At 40.4% G+C, this 17,445-nt stretch overlaps 2 long non-coding RNA genes and 2 pseudogenes across 7 annotated transcripts; 3 read left to right on the top strand and 1 right to left on the bottom strand.

Annotated features, from left to right (window-relative positions):
• Positions 1 to 691: 691 nt before the first annotated feature.
• Positions 692 to 2,264, top strand: LOC138927461 (uncharacterized). Its single transcript, XR_011443964.1, has 2 exons — positions 692 to 2,026; positions 2,086 to 2,264. It is a non-coding gene; the product is annotated as an uncharacterized lncRNA (long non-coding RNA).
• Positions 2,265 to 5,063: 2,799 nt separating this feature from the next.
• On the top strand, positions 5,064 to 6,317 carry LOC138925511 (vesicle transport protein SFT2C-like; annotated as a pseudogene).
• Positions 6,318 to 6,433: 116 nt separating this feature from the next.
• On the bottom strand, positions 6,434 to 7,449 carry LOC138927459 (U5 small nuclear ribonucleoprotein 40 kDa protein pseudogene; annotated as a pseudogene).
• Positions 7,445 to 16,635, top strand: LOC138927460 (uncharacterized). 6 transcript variants are annotated; one of them, XR_011443959.1, is made up of 4 exons: positions 7,445 to 7,523; positions 7,752 to 7,973; positions 15,904 to 16,074; positions 16,129 to 16,629. It is a non-coding gene; the product is annotated as an uncharacterized lncRNA (long non-coding RNA). The 6 variants fall into 6 exon arrangements; XR_011443962.1 differs by having other exon boundaries at positions 7,471 to 7,973; positions 16,129 to 16,182; positions 16,247 to 16,634; XR_011443961.1 differs by having other exon boundaries at positions 7,471 to 7,973; positions 16,116 to 16,635.
• Positions 16,636 to 17,445: the final 810 nt, after the last annotated feature.

Consider the following 17,445-nt stretch of genomic DNA (forward strand, 5'->3'; position numbering starts at 1 on the left):
TGGCAGAGCTCGGGCAGAGAAATTTCCTATGGCCCCGAGATAGGGCCGTGCCGACCTCTGATTTATACATTTATAGATATCTATATATATTTTATCATAGGATAAAATGTATCCTATGTCCTTCTCCTGGCTCTAAGCTACCTCCCTACCAATTTTCACTCAAATCTGTTCTTCCGTTCTTGATTTATAAGTGGTGTAACATAAAACACGACTTTCTTTTATATATATAGAAGATTGCTATATAGAGTATACATATACAGTATTCTTTTATATATATAGATTTAATAGAAATAGTTTTAATATTGATTTCTTACAAATATCAATAGAGAGTGCAGAGGCTCTGGTGGTGCTTCAAGTTGAGGCAATTTCACTTTCCCGGAAGCGCAACACAATCCTTTTGGTTCGTTGTTGAATTTGAGAGCCTGACTTTGAATTTGACTTCGTTTCTAACTGACATTTTGACATTTGACATTTTCATTTGACATTTTCTTCTTAGCTGTCTGCCTAAATAAAAAAGTATGGGCCAGGGAGGAACGCTGTCGAACGGGACAAAAAGTATCCTATGTCCTTCTCATGGCTCTAAGCTACCTCCCTACCAATTTTCACTCAAATCTGTTCTTCCGTTCTTGATTTATAAGTGGTGTAACATATAACACGACTTTCTTTTATATATATAGAATAGATTGCTATATACAGTATACATATACAGTATTCTTTTATATATATAGATTTAATAGAAATAGTTTTAATATTGATTTCTTACAAATATCAATAGAGAGTGCAGAGGCTCTGGTGGTGCTTCAAGTTGAGGCAATTTCACTTTCCCGGAAGCGCAACACAATCCTTTTGGTTCGTTGTTGAATTTGAGAGCCTGACTTTGAATTTGACTTCGTTTCTAACTGACATTTTGACATTTGACATTTTCATTTGACATTTTCTTCTTAGCTGTCTGCCTAAATAAAAAAGTATGGGCCAGGGAGGAACGCTGTCGAACGGGACAAAAAGTATCCTATGTCCTTCTCCTGGCTCTAAGCTACCTCCCTACCAATTTTCACTCAAATCTGTTCTTCCGTTCTTGATTTATAAGTGGTGTAACATAAAACACGACTTTCTTTTATATATATAGAAGAATATGCGCGATCAAATGCTTCAGGATCCATCCTTTCTCTAAACAACTGTTAGATATTGGCGAGGGGAATTTTGCTGTACGTGAAATTACTGGATGTACTTGAAATACTGAAAAACATTTATTAACCAAAATAAATGAAGAAAAAACAGCTAGCCCTTATAGAAAACAAAAAAGGGCAAAACAACGTTTGACGGGGTCGCTAGTCTATATATAGAAAAGAAAGTCGTGTTAGTTACACCACTTATAACTCAAGAACGGCAAAACAGATTTGGTTGAAAATTGGTAGAAAGGTAGCTTAGAGCCAGGAGACGGACATAGGATACTTTTTATCCTATGATAAAATATATATAGATATCTATAAATGTATAAATACATAATATCGTACATAAAAATATGATACGTTACGCTCACAGCCTACTTACTTTTATTCATTACTATAAGTGGAGTATAGTTCGGTGGAGTATAATTCGCGCTGTCGAACGGGACAAAAAGTATCCTATGTCCTTCTCATGGCTCTAAGCTACCTCCCTACCAATTTTCACTCAAATCTGTTCTTCCGTTCTTGATTTATAAGTGGTGTAACATATAACACGACTTTCTTTTATATATATAAAAATTACTTACAAATTCTTCAAGACTTGCAGTGTCTGCTTCATGAACATCATGCGTTGGTCAGGTTGTTTAAGAGTGCTTTAGAGCGCATGCCAAATGATGACTATAAAGTTGTCATCAAAGCAGATAAACGACCATCTGGAACACACGAACGCACATTTAATGCTCCAACAGTAGACGAAGTTGCCATCCTGATTGTTGGTGAACAATTTGAAAAACGGGCAAGGAGAAGGCAAGGAGAAGATGGATATTATTTTAATATTAAAATGATAAATCCATTGAATGGTAAAGTTAACTGTATTATTTGCCTTTGAAATGGTTAATTATCAAATTTTTAATTTCAGGTGAAGAAACTACAAAGAAAGTTAGCTCAATGAATTATTATGCATATCGTTTGATGATTCGTCAAAATGCTGACAACTATTTGCTGCGGTTTCGTCGATTGTTTCAGCAGTATTGCGTTGACATGTATGTAAAAATAGAAACGGATCGTTTAACATTTATTAGGTTGAACCAAGCCAAACTGCGTTCTGAGGAGTACATCCATTTACCTGATGCAGTTAGTACTGAAGGAAATGCAGCTAATATTGGTCGATTAACTATTCTGCCGGCGACGTACATTGGTAGCCCACGTCATTTGCATGAACATGCACAAGATGCAATGACATATGTTCGTCATTACGGCCGGCCAGATCTCTTTATTACTTTTACCTGTAATCCAAAATGGATAGAAATTACTCAATTGCTGCTTCCCGGACAAACATCAAATGATAGACACGACATCACAGCACGTATATTCAGGCAAAAAATTCGGTCCCTGATGAACTTTATTGTTAAACAACGCGTCTTTGGAGATACTCGATGCTGGATGTATTCAATGGATGTATTCAATCGAATGGCAAAAGCGAGGCCTGCCGCACGCACACATTCTTATTTGGTTAGTGGAAAGAATTCAGCCTGACCAAATAGATGATATCATATGTGCCGAGATTCCTGATCATGAAGTCGATCCAGACCTACATGATGTTGTTACTACTAATATGATTCATGGACCGTGTGGTGCCATCAACCCCCAATCACCTTGCATGGTCGATGGAAAGTGCTCTAAACGATATCCATGGAAATTAACCGCGGAGACTGTCACTGGCAACGATGGGTATCCGCTGTATCGGCGTCGATCACCAGATGACAACGGTCGAACTGTCACAACGAAAGTGAAAAGAATGGATTTCGTTGTCGACAACAGTTGCATTGTTCCATATTCGCCACTTATTTCTAAAACGTTCAAGACACATTGCAACGTTGAATACTGCAATTCAGTTAAGTCCATAAAATATATTTGCAAATATGTCACGAAATTGCAATCCTCGAATACCAACGATGAAATTTCACGCTATCAAGTTGGTCGTTATGTGAACTGTAATGAAGCGATTTTGCGTATATTCGGATTTCCCATTCACGAACGTCATCCTACTGTTACACATTTGGCGGTGCATCTAGAGAATGGTCAACGAGTATATTTCACGGCTTCGAATGCTATGCAACGTGGTGAAACACCTCCAGCAACTACATTGACCAGTTTTTTTGCAATCTGCCAAAGCGATCAGTTTGCACGAACTTTGCTTTACTCGGAGATGCCACGTTATTATACTTGGAATGCTTCATCCAAGAATTTTCAAAGACGGAAGCAAGGTGATGCGGTTTCTGGGTATCCAGATGTGCGTTCTACTGAAGCTCTTGGTCGTATGTATACAGTTCATCCAAAGAATGATGAATGTTTCTATTTGCGGTTGTTGCTGGTAAATGTGCGTGGGCCAACTTCATTTGAGACACTACGAACTGTTAATGGTGTAATATTCCCAACATATCGTGCTGCATGTGAAGAATTGAACTTATTAGAAAACGATACCCATTGGGATACGACAATCGCTGAAGCCATTATCTCTGCATCTCCAAGTCAGATACGCACATTATTCGCTATCATAATTTCGACATGTTTTCCATCAAACCCATGTAACCTGTGGCACAAATACAAGGATAGTATGTCAGAAGACATTTTACATCAAAGACGTGTCAGTTCCAGAAATCACGATATTGAGATGAATGAGGAGATACATAATCGTGCTTTACTCTTGATCGAAGATATGTTCAAAGGAATGTACCCCTGTTGAATTACCAACAAAAGGAAGTTTATGATACTTTAAAGAAGGCAATCGCTGATGAAAATGGTGGTTTTTATTTCCTAGATGCCCCTGGTGGAACTGGCAAGACATTCCTTATGTCATTAGTTTTAGCAACTGTTTAATAAAATATAAAATTAAAAAATTAATGAATAAAAATGAAAAAAACGAATTGAAAACTAAAAAAAAAAAATAAGGTGATGAAGGGCAAGATGAACAAGATGAGGTCCCAAAGAAGATCCCGAAGATAAAAAATAAAAAAATTATAAAATATATAAGAAAATAAATAAAAAGAAAATAAAATAAAAAAAGAAATAAAAAAATCAAGATAAAAGTGAAACCGATTGGAAAAAACATTGTTCATTGTTTATAATTTAATTTAAATATTATTGGGAAAAAATTGTTAAAAATAGTTATATATGAAATATAGTTTAATTTAAAATAAGAAAATAAATAAATATCAGAGAAGTCGAGAAGTGTTTATAATAACACCACATTATTATTATATAAAATTAATTGTTGAAAGATTAATTTGGAATTAATTGATGACCCTCTTGAGTGCTTTCGCCACCCTGGAGTACAACGGCTATGGGCCAATTGAAGAGAGTGAACCGGTAATTGTTTTATTCAGTTAAATAAATGGTAAAAAAAATAAAAAATATATATAAAAAAAAGAGCAGGGGGTGTCTTAAACGTCGGTGATTGGAAAAGTCCAAAGTCTTTTATTATTTTTAATAAAATGTAAAATTAAAAAATCAACGAATTAAAATGGAAAAAACGAATTTAAAAATAAAAAAAAGAAGATGATGTTGGGCAAGCTCGACAAAATGAAGAACAAAATGAGGAGACCAAGGTCCCGAAGATGTAAAATAAAAAAATTATAAAATATGTAATTAAATAAATAAAAAGCAAAAAAAGGATAAATAAGAGAAGGGGGTGTTTTAAACGTTGGAGATTGGAAAAGACCACAGTCATTTATCATTTTTAATAAAATGTAAAATAAAAAATGGAATAAAATAAAAATAAATATATGTATAATTTCCATATCATCGTCGAGATCATCGTCTCCAGATCACCCATATGGTTGAAAAATAAAAAAAATTAAATATAGACGAAAATAAATGAAAATCAGAATGCCGTTGATTCGACAATGAAATGTTCATCGTTAATTGTTTAATTTAAAATGAGAAAATAAATAAATATCAGAGAAGTCGAAAAGAAAAAAATAAAAATAAAAAGAATACAAAAAATAAAATAGTTGTGGCTCCTTGAGCGGCTGAGCTCCGACTGATTGAAAATGTGGCCCACATTTTGGCCAGAAAATCGAATGCAAAGCCTTCTTGGTTTGAAATAAACTTGAAAACGATTAAAAATTGGGCGCGAAAGGCGATAACAATAACCGATAACAACGGAAAACCAACCTACTATGTCTAAAAGCAGGTTGGCATCGCTGGCGATACGCAGGCGTTAGTACCTTTCCGCATGTTTTGTTTTGTTTCTGACACGACACACGATAAATAAGAAAATTATTATTTTTAAGAAAAAGTTGTGAAAAACTACTTTAGCCATGAGTAGTTTAAAGTCAGATTTGGATGAATATTTATTGCTGCAGAGTGATCAGAAGAGCTTCAATGTGAAGCTGCCACAGTTGAAGGTCCCAAGTCTGGTACTATTTTCCAAAACCACGGAGCCGGAGGCCAATAGCTGGCTAAAGGACACCCAGGACTCCTGTTGTCCCAAACTGGTAGGATTACATTGAGTCCTAAACCCTAAATAATTTATTTATAATCCATTTTCGTTTATATTTCAGTCGCGACTGCAGAGAATTGTGGGTTTTGTGGCCTGTTTGGGAATGGGAGGACTCTGCATATCCAGGGCCGTAGCTAGCATGGGGCAGGTGGGGCGGTGCCCCAGGGCCCCCGAAGGGAAGGGGCCCCGCCGGGGCAAAAGACTTCCGTATAGGGGGCCCCAAATTTACTTGTTGCCCCAGGGCCTCCGAGGCTCTAGCTACGGCCCTGTGCATATCCCTATCGACTCTATACATTCCCGTTCTTATCTTGAAAGCCCGAAAGTTTGCCTTGCTCTACACCATGGGCAGTCTCTTCTTTATACTAAGCTTTTGCTTTTTGTCCGGATTCGGAGCCTTTCTGCGATAGATGTTCTCAAAGCCGAGACTCCTGACTTCCATATCGTACAGTCCCTGCCTGTTGTTAACCCTGTATTGTGCCTTGGTGGCCAAAAGCACCCCATTCACAGTTCTGTTTGCTGTGGCGCAAATAATAGCATTACTGTTAATGGTACTGGGTATGGTTCCGGGTGGAGCTACGGGTCTCAAGTTCTTTGGGCAATTGTTCAAGACCAGCGTTTCGGCCTCGACAAGGGCGCTGCCAGTATAAGCCACGAAGAGCAATAAAACAAAACGAATCATCTCCAACCACCGCAGCAACGAACGATATAACTTATTTAACTCATTGATCCAAAATAAAACTTATTTGTGATATAACGCCTCTCAAAAGTAACCATATTGTTTTTTTTAATTATTTTCTCAACTTACTCATTGGGAAAATCAATGCTCGCTTATCAGAAATTGCAATTATAAATGCGAACTATGACGCGATTCTGCTACGCTGGAAGACTCTCTTTATAGATTGGTCTTTTACGACGCAATTGTGTATATGGGGGGAGGGTTATATTAAAATTATTTATTTGTATCTTGATCATAAAACTAATCTTCGATTTCTCCATTTTGTCATTCCACTGGAGTCTCCAGCAGTGGGCCTATCCTTTGACTTGGCTTCTCCATAGGTCAGTCCTCAATCTCGCCCAGATACAAGGTTTTATCGCTGGATCCAGACAAAATTAAAGGTTCTTTCGGACTGAAATCCACATCGTTTACACTGCCATTATGTCCTGGCAGCTTGTATAGAATGCGCCTCGTGTTGACATCCCAAATGTAGACATGCCGATCGGCCGAACCGCAGGATATTTTGTCGCTTCCCGGGAACCAAGCGCAGCGAAGCAGATTCTTCTCAAAGTTGTGCTGATGGCCCTGGAATACCTTTACACACCGCTCGCCAGGAGCATAGGGCCTCACGTCCCACACTCTCAGCGTGTTGTCCATAGCATTGGTAAGGACGAAATCACCTTCCGGCGTTTACATCGTTTACACTGCCATTATGTCCTGGCAGCTTGTATAGAATGCGCCTCGTGTTGACATCCCAAATGTACACATGCCGATTGGCCGATCGGCCATACGGCCAAACCATACGGCGTAAAATGGGCTTCCATTACAGCGCCACTGTGTCCGGATAGAGCCATTATATTCTCACAGTCACCGTAAACCTGCCAGATGTCTGCAAAACAATAATAATGAATGAAAAGAATATAAAAAACTGACTCAAAATTTCACTCACGAATCTGCCTATCAAACCCGGAGGATAGCAGCATCTCTCCCTCCGGATGAAATTCTGTGGTAAAGATCTCTCCCTCATGACCCCCTCAAATTTAACAACGAACCAAAAGGATTGTGTTGCGCTTCCGGGAAAGTGAAATTGCCTCAACTTGAAGCACCACCAGAGCCTCTGCACTCTCTATTGATATTTGTAAGAAATCAATATTAAAACTATTTCTATTAAATCTATATATATAAAAGAATACTGTATATGTATACTGTATATAGCAATCTATATCTATATATATAAAGGAAAGTCGTGTTTTATGCTACACCACTTATAAATCAAGAACGGAATAAGAGATTTGAGTGAAAATTGGTAGGGAGGTAGCTTAGAGCCAGGAGAAGGACATAGGATACTTTTTGTCCCGTTCGACAGCGTTCCTCCCTGGCCCATACTTTTTTATTTAGGCAGACAGCTAAGAAGAAAATGTCAAATGAAAATGTCAAATGTCAAAATGTCAGTTAGAAACGAAGTCAAATTCAAAGTCAGGCTCTCAAATTCAACAACGAACCAAAAGGATTGTGTTGCGCTTCCGGGAAAGTGAAATTGCCTCAACTTGAAGCACCACCAGAGCCTCTGCACTCTCTATTGATATTTGTAAGAAATCAATATTAAAACTATTTCTATTAAATCTATATATATAAAAGAAAGTCGTGTTTTATGTTACACCACTTATAAATCAACATTTATATTTTTCCACTTATATTTTTCCAACATTTATCCACAAAAACCATGTTTTTTTTATAGTTTTCTAACCAACAGTTGTAAAAACGACACTTATATTAAAACATGCCGTCTATTTTTGTTTTGGTTTTTACTTTCGTCAACCAATTACATTAAAGTAATTTGTACCATTTTCAGAAAACTTACTGTCGGGTCAGGCAGCAGCGGTGTAATTTTAATGTTTAAATATGTTAGCGTAATGTTTGGTAATGTTTATTTATGACTTAAGTTTATACAAAAGCTTAGTTGATCGCAAGCCGACTCTCTCTCGTCCGCTCGATTCAACGGGCTTTCTATAGAGAGTTTTAGCTCGCAGTGTCTAGGTCGGGCCGCCCTCTCCATTATTTCGAGAGCTTTAGCTTCGCAGTGACCAGTCGGGCCGCCCTCTCTGTACTACTTTAGTCTCTGCATGCACCATAAGCTGGTCTATCAGATGATCATCCGGCTTCATCTGCAGGCAGAAATAAACATTTTTATAACGTTCATACTAAATTTAAATTCGTCTTTTATTTACGGCATCGAAAACTCTCGATGACCAAACATTGGTGACCCCGACGTGATATAGTTAATATAATTAACAATTTAAAAAAAAAAACTATTGAGCCGCGAAAAAACATTAAAAAAAAAACATACATATTTACGTTCCACAAAGCAAGTGCATTCGCCCGCGCATAGACTTCATATATATATACGTTCCACAATTCCGCTACGGTTCTGAGCGCACAGTGGGACAAGTCGTGTTCGTCGAGGGCAAATAAATTTGGAGCAAAAAAAAATTTTGCGCCGGAATTATTTACTTCGTGTTGGTCGGAACTTAATAAATCAACCATGAACTCCAGCGGCGCAGACACAGGAGCACCCACTCCAACCCGTAGTGCTGTTCTAAAGTGCAAGGCCCTGGGTATTCTCCAGGACTTGCAGAGGATCCAAAGAGCTCTTCAGCCTGTTTCCAAGGTGGACGATGCCATGCTCAACGTGCGTCATGGTCAGATAGCCGCCATGTTCAGCGACTTCAAGGCCATCCACGGGGAGCTTGAGGATTTGGACATTTCGCAGATCAGTAGTGAGCTCCGATGGACTGTCTCGGAGCTGGTAGTGACAATGCAGGCCGAAATTGAGCACGAGACGACCCTTCGCTCTTCCCGAATTGCTGCCCACTCCACCTTAGCTAACGGAATGTCCACCATGCAGGTTGACTCGGGGTCAGGTCAAAGGTTTCAAGCTTTGCCTCCCTTGCCTCTTCCTACCTTCAGCGGTGGATACTCTGAATGGCCTGAGTTTTACTCGATTTTCTGTACAATCGTCGGCGGTAATCCGAGCATCAGTAAGGTGGAAAAGCTGCAAAGGTTGCGATCTTGCCTGCGGGAGTCCGCTTTCAAAGCAGTTCGCTCCTTGGAAGTCTCCGATGAGAATTATGATGTCGCGCTGAATTTGTTGGATAAACGATTTAATAGCCGTCGTTTAATATTTCAGGCTCATGTGAACGAGATTCTTGGCCTCACTCTAGTGGAAGGTGATTCAATAACAGGTCTTCGAGGGTTATCCGACAAATTCAATGCCCATATGAAAACTTTGAAGAATTTGGGTTCGACGAATGAGATAGCCGGCTGCATCATTGTCCAGGTGCTTCTTCAACGGTTGGACCCAGCTACCCAGGTTAAGTGGGAGGAGAGTCTAAATTCTTCAAGTTCCGACGCCATCCCTACTTGGGAGTCGCTGGCAGAGTTTCTGGAGCAGCGATGCAGGACTTTGGAGGCTATGGATGTGGCCGCTGGGCAGAGCTATGGAGCGGATTCCTCGTCGGGTTGGAGTGCTTCGCTGGGAGCTGATTAAGCTGTACCTCGCCCCTTACGAATATAGTTGGAGGACAGGCCCCAACGGAGGGGGGAATGTCGGGTCAGGCAGCAGCGGTGTAATTTTAATGTTTAAATATGTTAGCGTAATGTTTGGTAATGTTTATTTATGGCTTAAGTTTATACAAAAGCTTAGTTGATCGCAAGCCGACTCTCTCTCGGCCGCTCGATTCAACGGGCTTTCTATAGAGAGTTTTAGCTCGCAGTGTCTAGGTCGGGCCGCCCTCTCCATTATTTCGAGAGCTTTAGCTTCGCAGTGACCAGTCGGGCCGCCCTCTCTGTATTACTTTAGTCTCTGCATGCACCATAAGCTGGTCTATCAGATGATCATCCGGCTTCATCTGCAGGCAGAAATAAACATTTTTATAACGTTCATACTAAATTTAAATTCGTCTTTTATTTACGGCATCGAAAACTCTCGATGACCAAACACTTACCATCATAAAACCATTTTGGTAACTGTTTTTTAACCAGAAGTCGTAAAAAAACAAAAAAGATTTTGAAACATGCCGCTTGTTTTTTATTTAGTATAGAATATATGTAGTTATGTAGTATTTTTACGGCATTTATCAGCAAAAAACCATGTTTTGAATAGTTTTCTAACCAGCAGTTGTAAAAAAGATACTTATATTGAAACATGCCGTCTTTTTTTAATTTGTTATGATATATGTGTAGTTTTCTAATTCTTTCGTCAACCAATCACTGAAAATAGTTTGTACCATTTTTAGAAAACTTACCATCAAAAAACCATGTTGGAAACTGTTTTCTAACCAGAAGTCGTCAACAAAACAATGATGTTGAAGCTTGCCGCCTGTTTTTCATTTGATATAAAATATATTTACTTTACTCACTCTTTCCTCAACCAATCATTGAAAATAATTTGTACCGTTTTTAGAAAACTTACCATCATAAAACCATGTTGGTAACTGTTTTTTAACCAGAAGTCGTAAACAAAACAATGATATTGAAGCTTGCCGTCTGTTTTTGATATAAAATATAATTAGTCTTTCTTCAACAAATCACTGAAAAGTAATTTGTGGTTATTTTTACAGCGTTTACCAGCAAAAAACCATGTTTTTTTTTATATTTTTTTAACCAACAGTTGTAAAAACGACACTTATATTAAAACATGCCGTCTATTTTTGTTATGGTTTTTACTTTCGTCAACCAATTACATTAAAGTAATTTGTACCATTTTCAGAAAACTTACCATCATAAAACCATTTTGGTAACTGTTTTCTAACCAGAAGTCGTAAACAAAACAATGATATTGAAGCTTGCCACGTGTTTTTCATTTGATATAAAATATATGTAGTCTTTCCTCAACAAATCACTGAAAAGTAATTTGTGATTATTTTTACAACATATATCTATAGAAGAATATATACAATACAATATATACATATTGAACACATATATATACATATATACATATAGAAGAATATATACAATATATACATATATACAAGAAGCAAATTTAACATTGAATGTAAAGAAGAGCAAGTTTTGTAGACGCACTGTAAAGTACTTGGGACATATAATAGGAGATGGAGGTATTCGAACGGATCCAGAGATCAATTTCCGCTGCCAATCTCAATTAAATACTTAAGAAGTTTTTTAGGATTAGCGGGATGGTATCGAAAATTTATAGGAAATTTTGCGTCAATTTCTTACAGAACAAATGTAAATTTGTAATGACTCCGGAGGGGAAAGAGGCTTTCGAAATGTTGAAGGCTAGGCTAGGAAGTGCTCCAGTATTGCAAACCCCAGACTTCGAGAAACCCTTTTTTATACACTGCGACGCTAGTAAAACTGGTGTGGGAGGGGTCCTCGTGCAGAAATCTGAGACTGGAGATGAATTACCTATAGCCTTTGTGTCCAAAAAATTAAATAAAGCACAGAGGAATTATACGGTTACAGAGCAGGAATGCCTTGCTGCTTTAGTAAGCATAAAGAAATTCCGGGCTTATGTAGAGGGTCTAGAATTTACCGTCATCACGGATCATGCGTCTTTAAAGTGGCTGATGTCGCAGAATGATTTAAACACCAGATTGGCAAGGTGGGCTTTAAAGCTGCAAGGGTTTCGGTTCGCAATCGAGCATCGAAAGGGAAAACTAAATGTTGTGCCCGATGTTTTGTCGAGAGTTGAACATGAACGGATAGCGGCAGTAGACTTCAATCACGGATTGCTGGTGGACATCGACTCCGAACATTTCAAGTACGCTGATTTTTTACAGTTGATGGAGGGGATTATGAATAATTTAGATAAACTTCCGGATCTGAAAATCGTGGATTCACTAGTATATCGACGCTCCAAACATTCTAGAGGGGAACTCCTCAAAGATGCTTACGGATGGAAATTGTGGATACCGAAAACTATGATCCCGGAGGTAATAAAGAAATCGCATGACCATCCATTAGCGTCTCACGGCGGGATTCACAAAACTCTTGAGAGGAATCGTCGGTATTAATTTTGGCCAGGAATGGTGAATGACGTGAAGGACTATATTTCAGCATGAAAGGGAAAGTTGTATGATGACTAGAGCTCCGAACACTCCGTTAAGTCCACCTGTAGGAGAGGCAGTCGAGTCGCAGAGTTTTTTCCAGTGGCTCTATATTGATTTTATAGGCCCTTATCCTAGGTCGCGTAGCGGGAATATTGGAATTTTCATAGTGTTAGATCATTATTCCAAGTTTGTTTTTCTCAGAGCAGTAAAGAAACTTGCAGCGGACGTAGTTCTCAAATACCTTATGGAGGATCTTTTTCACACATTTAATTTCCCAGAGCATTGTGTCCGACAACGGGTCGCAGCTTAGATCAGAAAAATTTCAATGGCTTAGGAGTCATCGCATTAAACATATTTTGACGGCAGTGCACGCTCCTCAGGCTAATGCTTCGGTGCGGGTAAATCGCTATGTGATTGCTGGCATTCGTGCCTATATTCGCAGTGACCAAAAGGACTGGGATGAAAATCTTAGTAAGATATGCTGTGCGTTGAGGTCTGCAACTCATTCTGGTCTGGGATCTACACCATACTATATGGTTTTTGGGCAGCAGATGATGACCTCTGGCGCAACATACTCTTTATTGAGGAATTTGTCAGCCGAAACATTGGGAAAGCAATTTGAGAGGTAATTTTAAAGTAATTTTCAGGCTGGTTACAACCACCAAATTAGGCCAAGTGTTTGTAAAGGCGAGGATCAGAAGCAAGATAGGAAACTCTATTTATGAGCTGGAAGACATGCAAGGTAGGAGCATCGGAAGTTAACACGCGAAGGACTTGCGGCACTAGCAGTTACAGTCTGATCAGTCTTGTGGATGTGTAAGCTTAAGCCCCAAGTCTGATTTTTGCGGGGGGGAATTTGTAATGTACCTGCTCTGTTAGGGTAGGCTGTTACGGTAGCGGTCTCTGTTAGGTCAGCTAGCAGTCGCTTACAGGCACTTAATAGCGAAAGAAAATTAGAAAGTTCCAAGGAGCGACTAAAAAAGGGAAAGGCGAAAGGCTAGGGTTAATGGCTGCCAGTCGAACGGGCAATGATTCTTTTCCATCTGAAACTTGGAGCTGTGAAGTCGTGAAATTTGGTTAATTTAAATTTGAAAATTGGCGATGTATTTTTGAGAACCGTTCTATATTTTTGAAAAGCGTCCTAGTATTGGCTATTGGATCCTGCAAAGACGCAGGATGGTATCAGGGTAGCGTCAAGGTGATTGCCTGCCAAGACGCGCGATCGGTGGAGACCTACAAGCGGATGGTTGCATCGCTTGGAGAGGTCTACCCTGGAGCTAAGCTGGTGGCGGTTGACTGGGACGAGATCCCTAGCAAACCGAGGACGCGAGTGTGGCTCACTGAAAAGCCAGCCGACCCTAAAACCATATTAACGTTGCTTAGGATGTGCAACCCGACGCTTCCCTCGGCGGACTGGAGAGTCGCCAAGATCGAGGAGGCGGTGGGACTGCGAAGGCAGGTCGTCCTCACACTCAACGAGGAGACCGTTAAAGCCCTGGAGAGGACGGAGCACCGGCTGAAGTACGGAAGTACGAACACGTTTCGGTCCGTATCTACAAATCCGATGCGAAGGCCAAGCCAGGAGGTATCGGGCTGAAGGCAGATACCCAAGAGCCAGACTTGGAGGAGCCGACCGAAGAGGGGCACCCAGAGGGAATGTCGGATGAGGAGGAGGACATCCTGGAAGGGTACACCTCGGAGGAAAGCGATTTGGCAAGGGCACTCAGTGGAGTCGGAATGGAGGAGGACTCTCTGCTGAGCTCCGAGACGGAGGCAGAAATTACTGGGGTGGAGACTTGTAAGGATGTCCCTGACGATCTTGCAAATAAACCTCCATCACAGTAAAGCGGCGTCAGCTGCCCCCCAACTCCACCTCGCCGAGAGTGGAGCTGATGTGGCCCTCATCCAGGAACCCTGGATCCTAGGAGACAGGATTCTTGGGTTGGGGGTGTCGGAGTTTAGGCTCTGTAAAGCCGATACAACAGGTAAAAGGCGAGCCTGCATCCTCGCAAAAAAGAACCTTAACCTCTTTTTGCTACCCAATTTTAGCAATGAAGACCACGTAGCCGCAGCCATAGAGGCAAATGGCCCTCTAAGGATATGTTCGGCGTATATGGGCCACGACCAGGAGCCCCTCCCCCCGCACCCGCTAATCAAACAGCTGGTGGAAAAGCTGTTTTACCCGCTTTTACACTCAAAGCCCTTGACGGTCTTTCATCCAACTCCAGGACAGTGAATGACTGTCGCAGATCTCTTAACGAGATGGCAGAGCAGCATGACATCCACCTCATATGGGTACCCGGGCATAGGGACCACGAGGGTAATTGCGCCGCCGACGAACTGGCAAGAGTAGGTACTACCAATCCTCTCCTACCGGAGAAGGAACCAGTAGGTATCCCCTTAGCTACGTGTAGGCTAAAATGCAGGGACCACTTTAACCGCGCATCACTGAGGAAATGGAGAAATCTCCAAAACTGCAGAAACTCCCGCATGATATGGCCCATCCGATCTAGGAAGAGGTCAATGATGTTTATCGCCCTTAATAGGCAGGACTGTAGTCTGGCGGTCAAGGCCACTACGGGACATTGGTTAATAGGAGCACACGCGGCTAGACTAGCGGTGCCACATTATGACTACTGCAGGAGCTGTGGGGACGTAGAAGAGGAAGAGACAGTCGCGCACCTCCTGTGTCAATGCCCTGCGCTGGGGCGCAGCCGACTCAAATTCTTGGGCGCAGCAATACTCACAGACCTAAAGACCTCGGGGAGGTCGCTCCACACAGACTCGTAGCTTTCATCCGTAAATCTGGATGGGACCGCGAGCCGCCGCAGGAAGGATAAAACACCCTTGGGCACATAAGTAATGGGAAGGGAGAGGTCCTCTTGTAGGACCCTTGCCTGTGCGGTATCACAAGGAGCCCCAGCGGCTCAAGTGGATGGGGGTCAGACACCGGCCCCTCATCGCCGCCTCAACCTAACTTAACCTAACCTAGTATTGGCTTAGGTTTAACCTCGGGAATGAAAGGAAAAAAAATTTCAATGATTATATCTCGAAGGGTATGTGACTCTATGCCATTGCTCTGCGGCGATTATATGGATGGTTTCCTTTTTGGTGATAGCATCGGCTGTGATTGTGGGTCGACAGGCAGAGGAGGACCGAGGAGAACGCAGCTTTAGTAGGAAACTCGATTCTTAACTCGGCGGTCGGCGGCGGTGTATTCCCCCCAAACGTGGGGTTTCGTTCTTCGATCTAAGGCCAAGTCGGGATAGAGTCCAGTTTTAAACTGGATCTGGGTCCAGTCGGGATAGGTTAAAAACCAGTTTTCCCTATAAATTAGCTATAAGAAAACACAATCATGTGAAGTGGGAAAAATTGAAAAGAAGGAAAAATCCCCCAGAAAAAGTCGAATTTGATAATTAATTAAGTAACCTAACCTAACCTCAGTTCCGGTCGTCATGAAGGAAGAGGAGAATTAGATGGTCCGGATCGCGATTTTCTTTTCTAATTTTCTTTCGGATGCCCAACTCCGAAAGCCAACAGCAACAAAGTGTGTGGTTTAGTGCCGTGGCGAAAATCTGGAGCTTAGGAATGGCCATTAACCTCCAACGGGTTTGGGTAAGTTAAGGTACATTTATAGTTATTTTAAGTTTCGCCAGTTTTCTTCATTAGAAAGTGCATTGACCCGTAGAAGGCCTTATGATCGCGCAAGGTGCCTATTTCTAAGTAAAGTGATGTCTCCCTAAAAGGAATCAAAATTTTTTTTTATAAAAAAAATTCTTCCTGTAAGCTTTCTCTTCGGCCGCAGCCCAGGAAAGCGCTTTCGTGGATCCCTGACGGAAATTGAGGAAAAAATAATGTAATAATCAATACTGCTTATAAAACAATTATTGAGAGTTCCCTCTATTGTGAGTAGAGCAAAACTTGAAGATTCGAAAAATAAGTGCACATCACGGTCATAAAAGTCCCGTACGGTCGTTAACAGAAAAGTTTAAAGAAATTTAAATGCATTTATTTGGCATGTATATATGGTGCCAACCAGAGGCACTTAAGGCAATCTTGTGAAGAAATTAGTTTGGTTTTGAACTATTTTTTTTTGTATTGGCGCTTAATAATTTATATTACTTCCTAAAATTAATAGTAAACTTTTGTAATATGCTAGTTATTAAATTGTTTTGTTTTTAATGACAATAAAGTGCTTATAATGTTTTAAAGATAGCTCCAGTTTTGATTTCCGCTAAGAAACCTCTTCCCTAACACCTTCAAGGGGCCATCCTATTATTATGGGCAGAAATTATGGCCAAGGTGGGCACAAAAGGAGCCGCAACACCAGAAGCGGATTCCACCCGATTGACCCCGAATTGGTGTTTTGCCTAAAAACCGTCATATCTCGTAAATTGTTCTGTCCGGCAGTGTTGCCGTTTTATCCTTTTTCCGGACAGATCTGTCCGGTTTTTAACTGCGTCAGCCGGAAAAAATTTAAAACATCCCCTAGCCTTTTATCTGTCCTTTTTTTATTTTTGCCTGGCCTTTTTATCTGCTTTTTATTTTTGTGTAAAGTGCTGAAAAGTAATCCAAATGTACATTACTTTTATATCAATAGCAGCACTTGATAATTAATGCAACCCTGTTGTAATCGTATATCGTATGTATCGATTAATACAATTGTTACTTTTATTGTGAAATTTGGGCGGGAAAGATGCCAAAAGAAATTTACAAGCAAAAGTTTCGTGATTCATGGCTAAATCCACCGTATCTGGTGCAGTGGATGTGTCGTGCAAACGCAGAAGTTCAGCGTGTTATTAGCCAAGCTAATTTGGTAAAACCCAAATTGCGCAACCAACTGCAAATAGAAACTTTAAATACGATTTTATCGATCAGATAAATATTTTAATACTCTTTTGTTTCACAAATTTATTTAAATTGTTTTTTTCTTTTTTAGGTTTGGGCTACGCAAGAAAGGCGTATGTTGCCATGAATATGAAATTC

The sequence above is a fragment of the Drosophila bipectinata genome, unplaced genomic scaffold (assembly GCF_030179905.1).
Source record: "Drosophila bipectinata strain 14024-0381.07 unplaced genomic scaffold, DbipHiC1v2 scaffold_268, whole genome shotgun sequence".
NCBI lineage: Eukaryota > Metazoa > Arthropoda > Insecta > Diptera > Drosophilidae > Drosophila > Drosophila bipectinata.